Source organism: Bombyx mandarina, chromosome A1, assembly GCF_030267445.1.
Source record: "Bombyx mandarina strain Sakado chromosome A1, ASM3026744v2".
In the NCBI taxonomy this organism is placed as follows: Eukaryota; Metazoa; Arthropoda; class Insecta; order Lepidoptera; family Bombycidae; genus Bombyx; species Bombyx mandarina.
This window is the reverse complement of record NC_143234.1, coordinates 20543905-20559452: the sequence shown is the minus strand read 5'-3', so window position 1 is coordinate 20559452 and position 15548 is coordinate 20543905. Positions and strand designations below refer to the sequence as shown.

The following is a 15548-nucleotide window of genomic DNA, read 5'->3' as shown; positions in this document are numbered from 1 at the left end:
AAAAAAGCAGGAAAAAAACAATTGATAATCAAGAATTTACATATCCAGAATGATTGAATGGACGGAAACGGTTATTTCGTACAATGATTTGGTCATTTACCAGTGGATGCAGGAAAGAGGCGCGGCGGTACCCCAAAAGCTGACGTGAACACGGATACTCCTTTTGGAAATGATGTCATGGGAAGTAATTTAACAAATACGTTTACGAATATTAAAACTTACTAATGAGAAATCGAAGAAGCATTTACCCGCATTACCGTTATTGAAGCGGTTCGGATAAATGGCTACATAATTGTTGGTTAATATTTTAAAATACAGCTAAACTATGTGCGATGTTTTTCAATATTTTCAATACTTTTTTTTCAATACCTTAGGAAACTAGTTTTTTTTTTATATTACCTAATTAAGCCTTTAATTTAATTATTTAAGATAGCGTTGTTCACATTATGGGATTTCTAAAACGAGTAAATATTTCCCCAACAAATCTTTTGCTTCTAAATTATAACCAATTTTAGACTTAAACAAAATTTACGTAAGAATCATTGAAACAAAAACCCTGTGATGACTTTGAAAGAACCTTTAAACTCGAATAAATATTTATGGGCCCTTTTACTCAGTAATCCTCTCGGCGAGACCTCGGCAAGGTTAATCCTGGAAGGAGCGACGAATAATTTAAATAGATAGGTATTAAAAATCATTTTCAGTCTCAAACATCGAAGCAAAACGAAGTATCTCTCGTCTCCGTTTTAAATAATAAATTCGGGAGGAAATTTGAAAACAATAGCGTAACCTTGAATGTCTTCTAAGATCAGTATTATATTAAGCTTGGAAGGATTCTGGGTAGGCGGGGTGCTTTCATCAAATTTTATGAAGATACATGAATTTTGTGCTTTAATGTTCCGACCGTTTCGTCTCTAAGAAAGGTCGATCTTGTGACTCATATGTGAAGGAATGTAACCTGTTCTCATCCTCTTTACATTCCATCTTCGAATATGGTGTCTCAAATTAAAGATCTGTGTGTATCATCGTCTCCTGTCTTTTAATTTTAATATTTTTTGGATTAACGTTCATGTTCGTCGTTGGAAAGGAATCATAATTTGATTGATAGTCCGCAACGTAAGCAGTGATAGTACCGAAAAATCGGATAGATCAAAATCAACAACACCATTCTTCACTTCTATTATCTGGGTCGTAAAGTTTATTATTCTAGGGGTACGAATGGAATTCCAATATGGCGTATAAAGGATGCGTTATAAAAAAGGTTGAACGCATGTGGGCGGTCTGTGCGTGTTCCATCTTGATGTGCCTTGGCAGGAGGTGAAATGATTAAACGTAGACACATTTTTGGTTATGCTTTTGATTCTATGTTGATTTTAAAATGGTAAGAGTTACTGTTATAGAGATTACTTATCGGATTTTACTGTAATATACTTAGCTTTAATTGTTCTGCTGTATTCGCTTAAGAACCCCATTTTGCATTCTTTTTTCTTAAAGAGATCACACATTACGTATTGAAGTTTCATTTTAATTATTTGTTGTGTGGTATTAAAATTTTAGGATACACAAAACGATATTCTGCTATGCGTCAATGTGCTAGAAATTATTAATCCAATAAAATCATCACTTCTTGGAACAATATGAAACACTAAAAAAAGACTGCACATATTTCTTACACTTATTATAATTAAAAAATACTGGTAATAAATGTAGAATAAAATAATAAGTCAAGGTTTTTCTTTGTTGGCTGACAAGGGTAACATCTGAGGGTAAGCGATTATCGTCGCAATTGGCACGAGAAATGCCAAGGGCAAAGCAAAACCACTGCGTAAAAATTACTAATTAAATAGTTAGGAAATGGAGAAATTCTGAAAATTTTACTTAAGTTTGCTCAATAGAATGCTTAGCTCATTGTTCATCTGATGTTAACTGGCTACGGGAGAATACCGCCCCATAGGGCCTTAAGAATATTTGCCGATGGGACATAGACCAACTAAATAGTTTTTAAAGGAACTCGTCTAGGAATATGCAAGCCTTTTTCGGTATTTTTTATAACGCTTACGAAACCTAGACTAGATACAAATACGTGTCTATATCGCATTGCCTAACGCCACGCAACACTTATCCAACTCTTGTTACACATATCGTGTCACATACAAAGTAGTGTGTTATTATTATTTCTGTATTTACTATTACCGACATGTGATTCGGTAATATAGTTAATCAACAGAGGTACGTGGCCTATTTAACACTCCTCCATTTTTCATTTTGGGACTAAATATTGTTATTTAGTCTTTCCGGATTATTTCTTCCCCTCTCCAATCGTTGGTAGCCTAAGCGTCTATTCCAACAGCGCGCGGACAGGGCTAAACTTGAGAGACACCAGCCTTAACAAGAGCAGTACTACGCCGAATCTACCACCGGAGTCATCCCATTTAGCCCTATCTTCCGCCATACGGTTTGGGGATAAAATGGCAGTAATTTTCTACACTTTTGTCCATGTAGACAAATGATGGTAAATAAATGATACGGAGTCCGCAACGGCCATAAGCTTAAGGCGAAATACGTATGCTTTTTTTACGGAAACAGGTCTTGTGGTATATATAATTCAATTCCGTATTGACTCACGAATGTATTTCTTACAATCCCACACAATTATTAGAACACCAGAAAACGCAAGTCAACAATCCATAAAAAAATCTCGAATAATCTCATTACAGGCTATTAGAGATAAGTTCAAATCGCTTACTTCTCACACCGCGCAACATCGTTTCAGTAATTCTAAACTTTAACGTAGCATCATATATGGTTTATAATCGATTGAGTTTCCCCATTTTATTGTGTGCGTTATTGAAATTTAATCCCGTTTAATTCTTTGGAATTGTATTAAGGTATAAAGCATATGACGTACCCAATTCTGTTGAAAGTGAAAAATGTGTGAACAGATCGAGAAAATAAATTGTGTGTGTCAAATAAGCGAAATCAACATTATTTAATAATTTTATTAAATTATAATATAACGTTCTGAAAAAATATTTTTCACGGACAGACATAGCGTAGTGAAAGCTCCTTATTCGCGCTTCCTTAATTCGCGTTTTCACTATTCGCGGATCTAATCTGTACAGGCACATTGATAAAAAGGATTCCAATATGTATATATCCAACGGATCCTATGTAGGCGCGTCGTCAAATTGACTAATAAAAAAGTAAAATAGACCTTATTATTATTATATGTTGTAAACACTGCCTCGCCTGGGAAGACGGCAGGACACACTCCGGCGAGGTGGGCAACAATCGGCCGGAGCGTTAGGGGTCTATTGGGAGAGAAACCGGCGAACTATACGGGCATTATCGAGCAATACTTATTATTATTTCCGACGTTTCTAATACTTTAGTTTCCGTTACTCCGTGACCACGAAAAGTAGTTTTTAATTTTATTACACGATGTTATTATACCTTCACCGTGGAAGTCAATCGTGAACATTTATTGAGTACGTATTTCATTAGAAAAATTGGTACCCGCCTGAGATTCGAATACCGGTGCATCGCTCAACACGAATGCGCCGGACGTCTTATCCGTTAGGCCACGACGATTCACATGCGTAAATGTGGGTAGGTAGCCTCATGTAATTAACGTAATGATTAAATTTGCATTAACACGCGAACGTTTGGCTCGATCACCGCTCGAGAGCCGCTGTACAAACACGATTTGTAATTTTAAGGAATCGAGTATATCCGCCCGGCGTCGCTCTTGGATCTAATCGGTGTTTGTTGAATGTGTATTTTTTTTTACTGCATACCCACCGTTTCTTATTAATTGTTTATTCGTCTACTTGCGCGATGACAGTAAACTTGATGATACATTGTATCCTCTACGGTTTTCGGGATTTATAGACATAATTTGGACTAATTTGACGGTTCGATTTCGCGTGTTTTATTTATTGTTACTCAGGGACGTCTTAAACTAGGATGGGGCCCTTGGGCACATAAGAATTTGAGGCCCTTTTGGAAAGTAAAAAAAGCGAATTATAATAACATTTTTTACTGAGTATGACCATTTATTATAGGTAATCAAATACAGTATGATATAATATGTCATTAATGATATTAGAATGCTGCTGGTTTTTTGGTTACGATTTCGATAACGGTTTCTTTCGGGATTTCTGTTGAGCAAAATCTTCTATTATAGGCATAGTATATGCCTTGTAAATACCTTCTGATTACTGATTTGTGAAAAAAGTGTAATGTGCCCGACAAAAATGTTTTGAGATAAACGTGTGAGAGAAATTGTCGGTCTTTTGGGGCCCCCTGAGAATGGGGGCCCTGGGCACGGGCCCCGTGTGCCCTTATGGTAAAGACGGTATTGTTGTTACTATATATATATTATTATTATTTCCGACATTACGACTACTTTGGTTTTTGTGGGCACGACCAACGTTTGTGCATTAAAACGAAAGATTAAAGCGTAAAAATAGTTTTAATTTTTGATGGTAACATCAGCATTCCACCATTCCACTAGCTTCCTGAATTGGAGGGCCATTTTAAAAGTAATCTTACGCTCTTAGTTGTAACTCCAAAATCTGTGGATGTAATATCGTCACTCAATAAGAGTATATTACCGATGTTGGTTCCAAGCTTGAACATGAGGTATTTCGCGAAATGGGCACGTGTTCTATTTATTTATTTATTAAAGTATGATTGTAGTTTTGTATGTTTGTTTGCGTGGTATGCGTTCGGAAATCTATTGACACCTATTGACTTGGATTTCGTAATTGAAGACTCTTGGCAGGTTTATCCTATACTGTAGGCGATTTATAAATATTATCGATAAATTAATCTATTAAATGTTATAACCACGGTCGCAGTGAAGCGTAATGGGTCTTATATTGACGCTATCCTGACCGCTTTTGGTGTGAAGAAGTCAACGTTACGGATAGAATTGTGATAGAACAGCTGATATACAATGGCTGATTTGGTTGTACATTAATTAGCAACCCTGAATTTGGACAGAGGATGGTAGATTCGATTCCCTAACATTGATTGTGCTGAACAGGTTTGTTTGATCTTTGTCTGGGTGTCTATTCTCTATATTGAGACGTGTAAGGCTATTTATTTAGGCGAAATTTTTGCTATTTTACAGGAGCGCAATTTAAAGTTTAAAATATTATAAAAAATATTATATAAATATTATAAAATATTATATAAAGTTTAAAATTATAATTTGCGTAATTACTGGTGGTAGGACCTCTTATGAGTCCGCACGGGTAGGTACCACCGCCCCGCCTATTTCTGCCGTGAAGCAGTAATGCGTTTCGGTTTGAAGGGTGGGGCAGCCGTTGTGACTATGCTGAGACCTTAGAACTATATCTCAAGGTGTGTGGCGCATTCACGTTGTAGATGTCTATGGGCTCCAGTAACCACTTAACACCAGGTGGGATGTGAGCTCGTCCACACATCTAAGCAATAAAAAAAAAAATTGAAAAAAAATATCATAACAAAAACACTTCTTCAACTATTTGAATAAAGTAAACTCAATTCAAATTCAACTAAAAACATCGAACTGTTGATGCTAATACCAAATAAAACGCACCTTTAAAATTACAAAGATAAATGTCGCGTATTAAGCGAATATTTATTTTAAGGTATTCAAGATGTATCAGTCTCTATTATTAAATATTATAATATAAATAAGATAATTCATTGTATCTGAGATTTCGACATCATGTTTCAAGGTGGATGACGTGATATTTATGAATTGCGGATTAATTAACTAGTTCCATCATGCAGGAACAAATGAGGCCTAATTGGGAGAAGAGGAGGACCCCTGTCTTCTTCTTCTTCTCCCTGTTCTTCTCTGGAGGCGCCGGAGTCCGACATAACCCGGTCTCTTGCCCCCCTCGACCGGGTACCCGTAAATGGTGTCCCCAGCGTTAAAAAAAAAAAATAAAGGAACAAATGAGGCCTAATCAAACGCAGTTAAATCCAAGTCTCAAATATTCAGGTAAACTACAAAACTCGGCCCTAAACACGTCATTACGGATCCTCCTGATCCATCGAAGTATTGCTCTTGCTAGGGCAAGTGTTAGAAACACTCTCGGTTTGAGAAGCTGAAATAACTTTGTTCGGATAGCTACGATATTCTTTATTTTAAAGCAGTTTTATAAAGAATGAGAATATTACTAATAATATGAATTTTAAATGGTAAAACTTCGTTTATTAGTACTTAGTACAGAGTAAAAACAAATTGTGAACTGAATTTGTTAGAGATTTAGCTGCATTTGTTATAACATGAAAACACTAAACCGTGTCCAACTAACTAAACAAGATAGCGCCATTGTTAATCCATTTTACGACATTAAGGCGTTTAGCTGCCTTTGATTTTATAGGCCTCAAATATACATTTATGTATAAAAACAAATCGAATAAGGAGTGGACTACCCGCGTTTTCTTTTCGATTGGACCTACACTGTTGGAACACTAGTAACAGTTCCGGTTTATTTAATTTATCCGGTATCGGCGTTCCGAATACGTCATAATGACCGGAACCCGATGACTTAGCAGTTCACGGCTGATAAAGAAAGGCAACTCGAAGGTGCTTCCGACAAGACCACCTCTTTTGTTTGACACCTTGACACACAGTTTGCCTTTGTTATTTCTTGTATTTCACAGCGTTCCACGTGTCTATTGCAGACTCAGGAAAAGCGGTTCGAAATTCAATGTGACGTTTAACCGACTTCGAAAAGGAGGAGGTTCTCAATTCGACTGTATTTAGTATATTTGTTTCGGTTTTTCGGCAGGGTGGCGGCATTTACATAGTTGATGTCTATGGGCTCTCTAACCACTTAATTACAGGTGGGCCGACAGCTCGTATACCCATCTAAGGAATAATAGTAAAAAGTGTTCTGAGGACTATTTGTCTAGGCGGTCCAATTGCGATGATTCTGTTTTTATTTGAAACTTGGTGCTCCATATTATTTTTATTGCCGTTATATGCAGTTGAGCATATGGCATAATGGTGAGTAGTTACCGTCGCCCATGGACGTCAGCAACACCAGTGACACAGCCAAACCGCTCCCTACCGTGAAATGATGCCATTTAAATTTTATCATTGCATATTTAATTGCCTTCGACAACGTCGATGACATTTTATCATGATGAAGCCACTAGGTAATATCTTTACGACGGAAATACGCTTATTATGAGCCAGACCGGAAGACCAGCTTAGTCAAAAAGCAGTTAAAATTACATACGTATGTTTATTTATAAATATAATATAATTTATTTTCGACTGTCATTGCAACTTTGACAGCGCGATAATTGTTTCTGTTTTTTTTCTCCTACCTATGTTGATAGCCTTGAGAGGCTTATCCAGCTTCGCCTTAACATTAGGTGAGCGCACGGGGCTCAAACCGGAGTATTGCTAACACTGGCCCTAGCAAGAGCAGTGCTTCGCAGAATCTATCAATCAACCACCGGATCGGAAACGCGACCCACTGAGAAGATCCGGCGAGAAACTCATTGGGCTGTGTCTGTGTGTTAATTCGCTCGTCGGGCCCTTCGTCGCAAGCGACGGGTTCGACGAGGACGGTGACCGGTGCTAGTGGTACCTATAAGCACCATTAATGGGTCGGGATGATTCGTAATGACGTGTTTTGGGCGACGTCGACTATTTACCATTCGGTCTACAAGTATGTAGTTTCCAGCGGTCACGACAAAAGGGTTCTCATATCGCGCCGCCTTCTCAAAGTGAGTTTCTGTTAATGACTTATTTATAATTTATTATCTTCGGCCATCCCTCGCCGCACATTACAATTGCAGCTGACCGACTACGTGCCTCTGACTTGGTTTCGTAAACACACGGTCAATGTTTGTAAAACACGTTGCGCAAGTCAAGGTGCAACGCGGACACGTGTGTTCGACATTGTGACGTCATCGAAAATGCGTTGTCGGCTCATGTTATTTTGCTAAATTATTTTATACTCGACTAGCAGCCCGCTCCGGCTCCGCTCGGGTGTTTAACAAAAATTTTAACGATATTTGACGTTGTTTTCTTTTTTAAATAAAAGAACACTTATTGCGGCACAACTATAATAAATAGTTAGACATGCTGTCGCGACACTTTTTGTAAATAATAATGTGTTCTACAAAGTCGTAGTACATTATTTTATTCTACCCACAATAGTTTTCGCAGGGCACACGATCTAAAGAATATTTTAGGTACTTTTTTTACACCTTGGGTTACATTATTGGAGTTTTAGTAAGGATCTCTAATTTTTTTCAAAAAAAATTATTGCCTATGTCACTCGGGAATAGTGTAGCTTCCAAACAGTGAAAGAATTTTTCAAATCGGTTCAGTACTTTCGGAGCCTATTCAATACAAACAAACAAATCTTTTCTCTTTATAATATTATTAATATTATTATTAGTATAGAATTATAGATAACTTCAATCGTAGGTATATGGAACGATTCGTAAAATTTTTGACTTATAACATTCTTCTTCCCAGTCGTTTGCACTCTTGGCGGAGTGGTCGTGGTCGTCATTTCGGGTGGTTGGTTAGGCTATCGTTGACGGGACACTTTAGGTCTGCCTTTATTTGGTCGGTCCTTCCTAACGGTCATCTGCCGCGCGGTCTTGTACCCTCTATCATGCCCTACACCACAAGGCGCTCAACTGAGTCCGACTTAACACAGTGGACATTAATAGACAGTGACGTAATTAAAGGGTGACAGGGCTGACAAAATGGCCCCCGTCCCGGGGGACCGCAAACCTAAAGTAATGGAATCATTACTTTATGTTCGCGTACATCATAACTTTTTTTTAGAAAAATTATAAATTTTATCCAGGGTTGAAAGTCTATTTGGTTTAAACGACATTTATTTTTGTAATTAAAGGTGCGTTTTGTTTTGTATTAGTATTATAATGTGTCGATTTTGAAAGGTTGTCCAGTTCGACTAATGAATTTTCCAAGAGCCTTGGATGCTATGACACTGGTATATAGCTACCAGCGAGGTCATATGCAAAATTTACATTGAAAATTGAATAGAAACATTGAAACAGCAAAAAACAGTTTTTGTTTCCTCTGGAAGCTTACCTTAAATCATCATCATTCTCCTCTGCCCTTCTCCCAGTCACCTGGGGTCGGCGCAACATGTTTTCTCCTACCATAATCCTCTATCATATACCATACCACTCCCCTCTTACACATATCGTCTTTCACACAACCATCCATTGGTTCTTAGGTCTACCTCTTCGAAAAACTTCCTGGAAGCTTACCTGTAAATAAAAACACAAAATACAGTAACGTACTAACTAATTCACTAGTGGTAGGACCTCTTGTGAGTCCCCACGGGTAGGTACCATCACCCTGCCTATTTCTGCTGTGAAGCAGTAATGCGTTTCGGTTTGAAGGGTGGGGCAGTCGTTGTAACTATACTGAGACCTTAGAAGTTATCTCAAGTTGGGTGGCGCATTTACGTTGTAGATGTCTATGGGCTCCAGTAACCAAACACCAGGTGGGCTGTGTGCTCGTCCTCCCAACCAAGCAATAAAAAAAAACTATGGGAATTTTAAGGGACAAATTTCGTCACTAGCACAAGAAACCTATGATCTTGAGATTAACAAGTCAGTTGATGGTTAAACACACAAACGGGCCACACGCCACCCGACCCGAGTAATCCAGCTACTATATAGTGAACGTCAGTACACGATGGGCCGTAATGAGATAACGGTGGGGGGTCAGGTATTAAAACTTCAAACTTAAACGGGTTTAAGTCGGCTTTGAGATTCGTCTTGTATTAGCTCTATGTGGTTTTTGATCAACCTGCGGACGTTCGCGTTATTATATGTTATATGTTAAGAGTTTTAATCGGGTATTTAGGTACGAAGCTGGTATTTATGTATGTGGAAAGTTATTTTTAGGTCGGTGAACGAATAATTGTCCGATTTGGGTCCCCGAGGGTTGTATTAACTGAAACGCCACTGGTTATGCGCCGAAAAATGCACTTTTTTATTGCAACAATTCTAGTAATCTCGAGGGGTTATACTAGATTCACAGAGTGAGTAGGTGATACGGGGCTCTAACCTGACGTACTTTATTAAAAACTAGATGATGATCAAGCTTTTCTCGGTTTCTTTTTTGATAACGTCATCTTGTTGTGTATTTAAAGCGGTTAGTTGCCCTCAATTAAGAAAAATAGTATTATTATTTGCCAATAGATGTCGGGAAGAGTTGATTATTGAAAACACGAATAAAACAACATTTTCTGAAAGTAAATCGTAGCTAGATCGATTTATCGCCCCCGAAATCCCTTGTAAATTTTATGAAAATCGTTAGAGCCGTTTCCGAGATGCAGATTATATACATATATATTAATATACAAGAAATGCTCGTTTAAGGGTATAAGATATATACACCATTTGTTTGTTTCCAGTTATTATTATCATTATGCATTTATTTACCCATTTTACATAAAAAATAAGCAGTAAAATTTCGGTTATTCCCATATATTGCGTGTTTATAATGCTAAATGTAATTTCCTAAAAAAATTTAAACAAAAATTTGGTTATCGTTTTAGTTTAACGCGTATAGAAAAAACATTTCACAAATGTCAGAAATCCCAGTTGCAATTTTCTCCTATATTTATAGTAGGTACGAAAATAATAAAAACACATAACCTAATAAGGTGGGGGGAGGATTTAATTCCGAAACTTTTACTTTAATATTTTTGGCAGATTGTCAACTTAATCCGGACTTAATAATAATATAATCTATTCCGAGTTCAAGCAGAGTTCACATTTCACTGATACAACAGGCAAACAAGAAATTTCCGGGAAGGCCATACTGAAAGCATGTGTTTAGTAGCTTGGATATGCGATATCTCTCACGATCTTCATCTTTGAATGCTTCCGAAATTGTTAGATCTTAACATATAAGCACGGTAATATGACCTATGTCTTTAGTCTCTTACACGTGTTTCCCCGATAACGTATTAGTCTCAGAGTTTTAGTATTTAACATTTAAAATTTGTTTCTACCTGAAAACCAGATTCGATTTTTTTGAGACTTACAAAAAAAAACTTTAAATCTCACTATACTATGTATATATTAATCTATGAGCAAGTTTTTGTACTTGTGCAAGTTTGTTAAGTCCGCACGGGTAGGTACCACCACCGCCCCGCATATTTATGCCGTGAAGCAGTAATGCGTTTCGCTTCGAAGGGCGGAGCAGCCGTTGTGCTGTAAAAATCGAGACTTGAAACTTACGTGGCAAGGTGGGTGGTGAAATGTACGTTGTTGATGTCTATGGGCTCCGATAACTACTTAACACTAGGCAGACCGTGAGCTCCTTCACTCATCTAAGCAATAAATAAAAACACGGAATGTGAAACAAAAACGGATCCAGTTGTTATGAAAGATTTCTTTAGGTGTTGAAGAGCTTATTTATATATTATGTTGGTCATTCTATTTACTTTATGATCATGTGAATTTTCTATCCAAATATTCTGTGATCGTTCAGTGACTCTCGTCTACATTCAGATTTACTTGCGGCAGGGCCATATTTAAACTCGACACGGGTTGGAACCACCTAACCGATTTCTGTAGCGTAGCAGCCATGAAGTTCAGTTTGAAGAGTGAGACAGATGTTTTAATATATTATGCTATTGAGATTTACCCTTTACATCAAAGGTGGGTGTCGGCATTCGCGTCGTGATATCTATGAGACAAGCGACTTAATAACATGTTGGTGCTGAGAACTTCTTTGGTTTTCATCCCTACCTAATCGTTGGTAGACAAAGGGGTTATTACAACTACCGCGGACTGGTATGTGAGAACTTGGTAATACCTGGTCCTAGCAAGAGCACAGCTTCGCTGCGGTAACCACCTGACCGGAATTGCGAATTGAGAACGTTCACACGATGTTATTCCTTCATCGTGAAGTCGATCGTGAACATAATTTGTTGAGTACGTATTTCATTAGAAAAATTGGTACCCGCCTGCGGGATTCGAACACAGGTGCATCGCTAGATACGAATGCACCGGACGTCTTATCCTTTAGGCCACGACGACTTCAAAAGACTTGCAAATACTATACTGTTATCCTCATCAATTTGATTTGCCTTAATAGGCGCGTTAATAGATATATTAAACCTTCAAATCTAAGAAGTTAATAATTAAACAAAAACGAATATACTGTTAATTGTTGAAATGCCTTAAAATTAATCCTCGGTATTCTGCGAAATATAACGTAACTGTAGTTACAGTCTTCGCGTTATGATTAATGATGTAATGGTAACCGAAAGCGCAATTTATTCTCAACATTAAGATATTTTCTAGAACAATTACCTTTAAACTCGATGCAAAACAATGAATAAGAAGATAGGGAGGACTGTAAACATTGAATTGTGTCCTGCTCAGACACCGTATTTTTTCTGTAGGTTAGAAGGGGACGGATACCCTTATAGAATTCGGTATGAGTCAATCACCGCAATGCTGCCTCTCGCTTGCACTTCGTAAACACGTATATTCAAGAGCAGGAAAGATCTATATTATTCTATATTATGGTGTTCATCACGTTTACTCATTATTCGAATACGTGTACCTAAATCGAGGCATTAATTATAATGTAATTTGATTTATTTTGAGGAATCTCTTTGAAGTTTACAGATATAGCTTTAACAGAATCTGTTAGGTTAAATTTTCGAATAGCTCTATTTATGTGTTTTGGCAGAATAAAATTACAGCGAAATAATTTAATCCAATGTGACATATTTGACAGCTGTCAAACTTTTTGGATTCCTTTACCACATTATCTGGTACGTGGTTAATGAGACAAATTGAAAAAAAAAAAAAAAAAACACTAAATTCAAACATCGAATTCGACGGTGCGAGACAAAGGCAGTCGTGACGGTTCGGTCATCCTTCAAGGGAGGAACGTTTATAAAAACCCACGCGGTGCCGACTCCGGGCCCTAATTTTACCATAACAAAGAACGGGGCTGGTCTGTCACTCCATTGTTTAGGCCAGACGTTATTTAAATACGTCCCAACGGCCTCAGTCTGGCTCCAGACTTCCGTTTTTTTTTCTTCTTCTCTTTTTTTATAAGAAATCTGTAACTCGAGTTTATTTACAACAGAAAAGTTTTATACAGTCTCGTTTTTTAGTTTTTAAAGTTGTTTCGCTGCACAAACATTGGCAGTCACGTTTCAAAATTATGGATCGGGGTCTGATATTTGAGTAATATTCTTATTTTTAATACGCTTTTATTAGCTTCAGACGTATGTATGTTTGTAACGGAATCTTTTAACATGATTTTGACCCCCTTCAAAATGTCAAATTACCTCGAAATTTTGTATACTTATTAAGGACCAACTTTATTAAGTCAATATTAAAAAAAATTGAAAAATAATAATTGGGAAAATTGAAATTGAACTAAAAAATTAAAAATAAATAATAATTGAAAAAATATACAAAATACGCTTTTATAGAAAATCCAACTAAAAAATAGAAAATTAATTTAAATAAATTTGAAATAAAAATAGTGTAAGAAAAAATGATTTCAAATTTATTAAAATTTGTTTTCTATTTTTTAGTTGGATTTTCAATAAAAGCGTATTTTGTTAGTTTTTTTAAACTATTCTTTATTTTTTAAAAACAAAATACGATGACATTGCGATGCTTCGTCTGGTAATTGAGTGGTTGGCTGTTCTAAGATGGCCGGCCACGTTTATTTGAGCTACAGATAAATTCGCGTCAGCCAGTCAAGAAGTCAAATTATTGACCTCACTTCCTTTATGAGTAAACAGGGTAGTCTGAATTTCCTTTGAATTATAGATAGCGTGGTAGATTCAGAGAAGCCCTGCAGAGAAGGGCAGATGTTTGCAAATTCTTTCAGGTTTGAACTCCGTGAGCTCAGCCGCTAGTCACGGTGAAGCTAGAATAACTCATCGAGGCTACCAGAAGATAGGTATTCAACATTTTATATAAATAACCTATTATATGTAAGACTTTAATATTTTTTTATTTTTCATCTCTATTTCGACGTTCCCTAGTATGATGGATATCTGCAACATCAAAAAGACAACGAGCATACGCAGACGCAGATACCGAATATCTTAAGCAAAGATGACTCTGATCAGTCATCGAACCTGAACCTCATACGTCATGGTCACGAATCACTAAGCCTTTGTGTCTAAGCAGTGGTCATCAAAATTCATGCTGCACATTTTAACGCGGATCTCACAACTTTAAACATTAAGGAGATTATGGCAGGAGTCGCTAGTTCATTCCGTGATTTGAAATTGGACAGCATCCAGAAGCTTCTATCGGTTCTGTCATATCCGACGTGATGAAGACAAGACATGTCGCATTTGGAATGGGAGAGAACCGAATAAATTTCTTTCGAATTACCCCACCCTTCAAGAGGAAACTCACTAATCTTTGCTATGTATTAGGGCAGGACAGATAACACCGTGCGTGTTCAGGACCTTTTACTACCAGCGCTGCTACTAAAAAGTGATTTTCAGGGGGCAATAACGAGCTGCCCATAAAAAGAAGTTAAAACAGTATTTCAACAAATAAAATCATCACATCTCGGGTTGTACAAAATTGTATTAAAATTACATATTACGTTCGCATTTTGCTGTTTTTATATTGCTCGCGTAAATGCCGTCATAGACATGAGGTTTATATCTCAGTTGCATAGTATTAAGACCTACCCTTCAAGCCGGAACGCATTACTGCTTCGCGGTATAAAGGAGCAGAGTGGTGGTACCTATCCGTACAGGCTCCCAAAACGCGGTACCAGTACGCTCAGTAAAATTTAAATCAGTGTCCTTAGTGCGAATTTTTTATCTTTCTCGATAGCGTAAGAGTTAACTCAAATTTGGCAAACGTTAAAAAACTCGCACTAAGCAGAAGGATTTAATATTCGCTTGAATTAGTAGACCAGGTAGAGACTATACCCACTGATGAGTTCAAATCATTCCCAAAAAGCTACAGATGAGGATTCCGAAATTCTAAACCCGGCCACTCATTGCGTATATGCAGATTCCTGATCGTCGACTTTTATTACTAAGCTCCTCCCGCACTAAGGATGTCTACAAATAGAATTCAGAGTATTCCACAGAGTAGTAAGCTCTGTAACGGAAGCACGAAGCTATTTAAGTTTGTTAAAATAAATCTATTCGGTTCCCTTTATGGCCCTTTCCGTTATACATTCACCCTTTGATCGATATTAAGGGATTTCGTCTTATATTTCTGTTTAAATACTCTCGTGATTATTTTTGAAGATTTAATGTTATTTGAGACTGACAGTTACACTCCTCAATCAAAAGGCCTTAAGTGATATCCATAGAACATTAATGTTATTGACTGTTGACAGCTAATTGGCGATTAACCACTTGAAGATCTGAAGTCATAAGTCTTGATAACGACTGTTTATTCTTCGAACCGAAATGTGATTGCTTTGAAGTAAGATTAGATGAAGTCATCCTAAGATTTGTCTGACTCTGTGATACTGTGGTTGCCGTCTCTAAATGTTGCGTCGAGGG

General features: G+C 37.2%; 1 protein-coding gene across 10 annotated transcripts in view; it reads right to left on the bottom strand.

Annotated features, from left to right (window-relative positions):
* The window catches only part of brat (tripartite motif-containing protein brain tumor), a 474910-nt gene that overhangs the window by 122140 nt on the left and 337222 nt on the right, over positions 1 to 15548 (bottom strand). Inside the window, exon 3 of one of the 10 annotated variants that reach the window (XR_016325606.1) lies at positions 5475 to 9273. The exons of the other annotated variants lie outside the window; for them this stretch is intronic. The gene's annotated coding sequence lies outside the window, so the exon portion shown is untranslated. Of the gene's footprint in view, positions 1 to 5474; positions 9274 to 15548 lie in introns of those variants that run through there. 10 annotated transcript variants of the gene reach the window in all.